Source organism: Triticum dicoccoides, chromosome 4A (genome assembly GCF_002162155.2).
Source record: "Triticum dicoccoides isolate Atlit2015 ecotype Zavitan chromosome 4A, WEW_v2.0, whole genome shotgun sequence".
Taxonomy (NCBI): domain Eukaryota; kingdom Viridiplantae; phylum Streptophyta; class Magnoliopsida; order Poales; family Poaceae; genus Triticum; species Triticum dicoccoides.
The window spans coordinates 81,761,177-81,767,176 of NC_041386.1; positions in this window are offsets into that span (position 1 = coordinate 81,761,177).

Here is a 6,000-nt window from a genome sequence, read left to right on the forward strand (position 1 = left end):
GGAAAGTAATTGATGTTATTACATGACCCGAAAAAAAACATTTTGTGCCACATCAGTAGATGCATGGACATCACAACAGGCATGCTGACTGGATAAACATTTGATCCTAGCTATTATGAAGGAAATTTTGTATTGACAACAGTTTTAGATAGCAGGAGACGCCTAGCCTGCTCTGCCTCTGCTAGCTTATTTCTGGCTTCTTCCATCTCTTCTTTGGCTTGGGTGAAGAGAGCATCTGATTACTCTTTTCGCTTCTTCAGGAACTCGGCTACATTCTCAAGGGTGCTGCACGCTTTCTTTCAGCTTTTACTAATGCCACGAGGACACGAACAGCTGATGACTCCACCTGGCTTGTGTGTAATCCAGCATCATTTGGGAATTTGCACCTTGTGTCTAATCCAGCATCATTAGGGAACTGGCACCTTGTGTGTAATCCAGCCTCATTCTAGAAACATGATCTTGAGGTTGACCATACTTCCCTCCTCGCAGGAACTACATCCTGACATGAAGTTACTTCTTTTTAAACAGAACTCGGAGAAGTGAATTCAAAAGGAAAAAATAAATAAAAACAGACTACAAGGTGAGAACACCCACTTCCTACATCAAGCTAAAAACGAAAGCATTAGGATGATTAAGACTCTTCTTATTACACATCGAAGAACACCATGCTTAAGAGAAACAGAAACTACAACATATACACATCGAAGAACATGAGGCTACACGAAAGTAATTGAAAGGGTGTTACTTACCAAAGCTCATTTTACAGGTTCGGTGCAGCTCCTCTTTAACTTGCCACGCTCCTTGAAGATGTCCCGAATATCCCGTGTTTGGTCTTCATTGCTCCTCTACATGTTCGCACTCGTGGTTTTAAAATCTCAACATGGAAAGAAAAATATACTACTAGTAATACTCGCGCATCTTGTGGGCAATATTAAAGCACTTGTCTGCCATGTTAGAGCATCTCCAACAAGACAAACTACTCATACAAATGCATCTTGATGTGTGCAGCGCATGGGCATTTTGCTAGTTCTAAAAACCTTTCCATCATTTGCCACACTACCGGTTGCAGATGAAGAACCTACCCAAGCACAGCGCGATACAGGAGCGACGCACAATTACATGCTGATATTTTGTTGGACAATGGAGGCTATAACCAATTACTTTTACGGGAACAATAGCACCCAGGAAATTTGAAGGGTAGGTATGAACAAAATTGGAACTGCACATGTACTGCTAAGTGATTCAATACACACATTACCAATCGAGGAGGAGAACGATGGTCGCGGCGGCCTCTATGAGTCATGGTCGGCAACGGGAGTCAGTTCATTGTCCACGATGGTGGTACTTCTGCGCTTGGCATCGGCTTTCGGGAAGCAGATCCGAGACCGTGGAAGACGATGCCGGGGAAGAGGCTCTGTGTACGACGACAACGGTGGACCGGCTCCAGTGCGGCGTACGAGGTCGTCGATGAGGCAGATGCGCTGCGGTGGATGAGTGCATCGATGTAAAGGGGAGGAGCACGAAGGCTGCGGTGCCGTGGAGAAGTCTATTTTGCGGTGGGGATAGAAATTGGGGAGTATTCAGGTGTACTACTCTGGGTGCCGGGGTGGGGTTGGCTGGGTAAGGTGAACCTGAAGTTACGAAAACAGCCCCCTACCAAGCGTCATCCGTAGGCCTGTTCTGAAGGCTATGATGGTAACTTCCCACTGCTCGAATCAGGGTCGCGGGAGATTTTCCCGCCAACCTCAAAATTTTGTGACACTGGACTCCCCGTGTGGCGTGTTGAGTGATTCGGCTAAGCAACTAGCGAGTAGTAGTAGTAAACTCTGCATATTAGGTTTGACCAAAGTCAAACTTCCTAAAGTTTGACCAAGTTTATAGAAACATATAAACATTTACCATAACAAATATGTATGATGTGAAAGTACATTCAATAATGAATCTAATGGTATTTATTTGTTATTGTATATGTTAATATTTTTTGTTATAAGCTTTCTGAGAGTTTACAAAACTTGACTTTGACCAATGCTAATACGAGGACTTAAATAAAAACGGAGGGAGTACACATGTTTGTAGTGAACTAATCATTTGTTGAAATTGTGAAATAAATATATTAGGCTATTGACTTCGATTGTAATGGTCTATACAATTCAATAGTTACAATCATTGTCGAATCCCAAGATGTATACAAGGTCTATAGTACTTCACAACATGCTCAAACTCACATAATCCCAGTAAAATGAGAATCTAAATGCATTTCATAGTTATTACTTTGTAGGATGGAGCAAGAACAACTATAACTCTACATCAGCCATTATAGAAGCAACATTTTGACATATCCCAATGTGTGAATGAAACATGCAGAGAGAGCTTTTGAAGATGGAGCAGATAGGGCGGGAAAGATTGTATTTATGTGGATGAGAGAGTAGGAGACAAACCTAACGAGACAGAGAGAGAGATAGAGAGAGAAAGAGAGAGGAAGAAGTTAGGTCTGGGAGAAAGATGCATACATGTAATATACATGAGATGCGTGTGCGTCTGGATTCTGTATACGTGGAAGGAGAAGAGACAACATGTTTGATGAGAGAGCAGGAAAAACATGGATGAGAGGGGAAGGATCTTGTGGGTTGAGGGACTGGCAATTTTGTGCGGGGGAGAGAGGGATTGGTAATTTTGTGCAAGAGAGAGAGAGAGGGTGGGGGAGGAGTCAGTCAGCCGTCGTCACATCACCCTGCTTCCAAATGACCCCGCATTCTCTAGCGCGATGTGGTCGCCGTCTTCCATCTGCTCGTTGCCCTCTTTGAAGATTGAGGTGTTGTGCATGTTGGGGTTCAAAGAAGCACAAGCGAGAGTGGTCGCCGTATAACCTTGGATGGGGATGAATTGTGTGCTCAGGGGAGTGTGTGTGTGTGTGTGTGTTGTGCTGCGTGTGTCTCTTTCTCTCTCTCTGTGTGTGTGTGTGTCAAATATTGAGAGAAAACAAACCTAAGGAGAGAAATGGGTATTCACGAAGAGATTGTGCGGGCCTTGAGGTGGGCAGGGGCCGGGTGAGGGTGTCAAAATGTGCGCGTTGATGCATGTGTTGCATGCGACCGTGCGAGGGACGGACGAATCGAGAGAGATGGTTGTTGTGTTACGGATGCTCCTCTCTCTGTCTCTCTCTCTCCCTCTCTCTCTCACACACACACACAAGTAAACTAGAGGACCGTTCTCTCATGTATACACAACGTATCGACATCTGTCTATGTCTCACTCATGCACAATCATTTGCACATTCACACCTCTCTATGTCTGTATCACACGCACACCGTCTCCACATTGCCCTTCTGCCACAACACACATATGGACACATACACACGTTCTCTCTCAGTCACACACACAAAATCAGTATTAAAAAAAACTAGGGCGCACCTAAAACATCCAAATCCAAATAAACACGAACTGGAGCTAAATTCAAATATATGGAAATATTGCAACGTCAAGAACTTTCACAGGAAAAAAAGTTGAGTAATATTCGAGGATTGTTTTCACACACAAAAAAAAGGTTCGGTGGATGTCCTTCGAGCGCGACACGGTGACGCACCGTTCGATCGACCGCGCGGCCGCGGTTCATGCGCTTGCACATGATTCCGTATCGTGGTCGTGGTACTAAGGCTGGTCACAATGGGCAAGAACATAAGCTAGTAACTAATAAAAGCACTGCCTAAGTCTAATGTTTACATGTACTAGTACGGTTTTCTTCTAAGTTTGACCAACCTTATATATAAAACTAAAGTAAGCTCCCACACGCGCACTCATCAATATGCCGTCGCCATTGCGCATGCCGGCGCCCGCCTGCTCCGGCCAACAATTTCTCGCCCATCACCGCCGTGTCGCCGCCATCCCTGTGTCATGAAGCCAAAGGCTCACCCGCTCACGTTGTCTGCAGTCCCTCCTCGCGATGCCGCCGCGCTGCCAAGCACACGAGAAGCTGGTGGAGCCGCGTCTATGCACGCAGCGTACAAAGAGGAGGACGAGCGCGTGCTCCAGCACGCCGACGAGGAGGAACTAGCGTGTCATTGTCGTCTCCGCCCGTGTGGAGGAGGCACGCATGGTGGCTGTCGCGGCGGAAGCCGGTCGCGCGCGTCTCGAGCCCACAAACCGGGTGCGGACGCGGAATCTACCTTCGATACCTTGAATGCCACGTGGATCCTGCAATCTGAAGGAGCAATTTGGGCCAGTCGACTCATGTGAGCCGTTTGATGCAACATGGATGGCTAGAAGGGCTTCTTCCACCTCTTCTGCCATCTTCTTCCTTCGCTCCGTCGAACTTCTTTCACAAATCGACTGACCCAAATTATACTACTAGTACGAACATATTAAGTACAGTAGGAACACGAAGATACGAGCAGTAGTACCAACTACAAGAAGAACAGTAGTAAGACATAGTACTAGTACTACTGTACGTACTAAAGAGTTCAAATAACGAGAAAGAACATAAACATAGTTCTGCTGGGGCCTCCGCACAACACACCCTTGAAAATAAACAAATAAGCAACTAGTCCGCTTAACACTGCAGTAGAACCAGCATGAGCGATGACACTGCCACCTACTTGGAGTCCGAGTCCACGTCCTCGACTTCGTCCTCGTCCCTCTTCCTCTTCCTCTTCGCCGACGCTTCTTTGCTTGAACCGAACACTGGGCTCTGCTTCTTCATCCAACCCTTGTAGATATTTAAACAAAGGTAGGCATCCATTGCTGCGTACATGATGTGATCTTCATCTAATGTCTTCGACTCCCATGCATGATGAAACTCGTGATGAGGTTTCTTCAGTTTAGCGTACGAAGGATCAATCATGGCTGTTGCCAGGGTCAGCATTGAAGGTTGAGAGGAGGACACCAGGCTTGCCTTCTGGAGATCGAAGGGCTGGCCTACAATGAGACCTATCCGACGCAGGATGTCACTGTCGTTCTTAAAGCCTAGAGTAACGAATTTCACTCTTTTGTCCTTGAGGAAGTTCTTAAAATCCTGGCAGTCAATGTCGGCATGGCATATGTGGTAGACCAAGCAAATGTTATGTACACAAACCTGGATCACGGCGGGCTTCTTCCTCTCTTCGTCCTTTAGATCCTTCTCTCGTCCCAAGACTATGGTGTACTCAACATCTAGCCCAGCCGACCCACTCATCCGTTGAACTGTTGAACATGCGTAGGAAGCGAGCAAGCCATGCTTTCACCGTCTCTGATCCATGTGTGTAGATGACGATGAACTGATCGCCGGTGATGGCTCTAACCTGGTACTCAGTGGCGACCATGGAGATTTGGGAGGCCATGGATTTTGGAGGAGGGTTAGGAGAAGTTGAACTATTGTACCCCACAAAAAAAACTGGGAGCGAACTAATGTGAAAGGACGGGACGACTGGGAGCGAACTGTTGTAAGGTAGAAGACGGGGACGAGTAGGGCGTGCGAACGACGTGGGGTTGCTGGCTTGCCCGGTGGATAAACGGATGCAAGCCCCCAAAGAGTTCTCGAGAACTATGCGGGACCCACTAGATGTCATGTCTACTAGACCCATATCATAGGCCTGACGGTATAGCTTCTGCCCGTTCGCACGCCATGTCGGCGCGTGGATGTAACTTCACTTAATTCCGTCAAACATCGCGCCTCCCACGGCCTTCGCCTCCCTCGCGCGGTCGCGCCCTTTGAGACTTCGACCGGCTATAAATGAGCAATTTTTTTGCCTTTTTTTAGACAAGCAATTTTTTTGCCTACTCCACATGCATGATACTCCCTCTGGTCCTTTTTACTCCCGTCAACTGTTTGCAAAGTGTTTGACCAAATTTATACTTTTTTTGAACACCGCCTTATATTAATTAACCAGCCACACCAGTACACTCATTCGATACAATATACACCACACAGGGCGGTACGTTATTTACAAGAATACCATCTAATCTATTGTCAAAGCTATACTTAGCGATTAAGTGTGCCACCTTATTGGCCGAACGGCTAATCTTTGA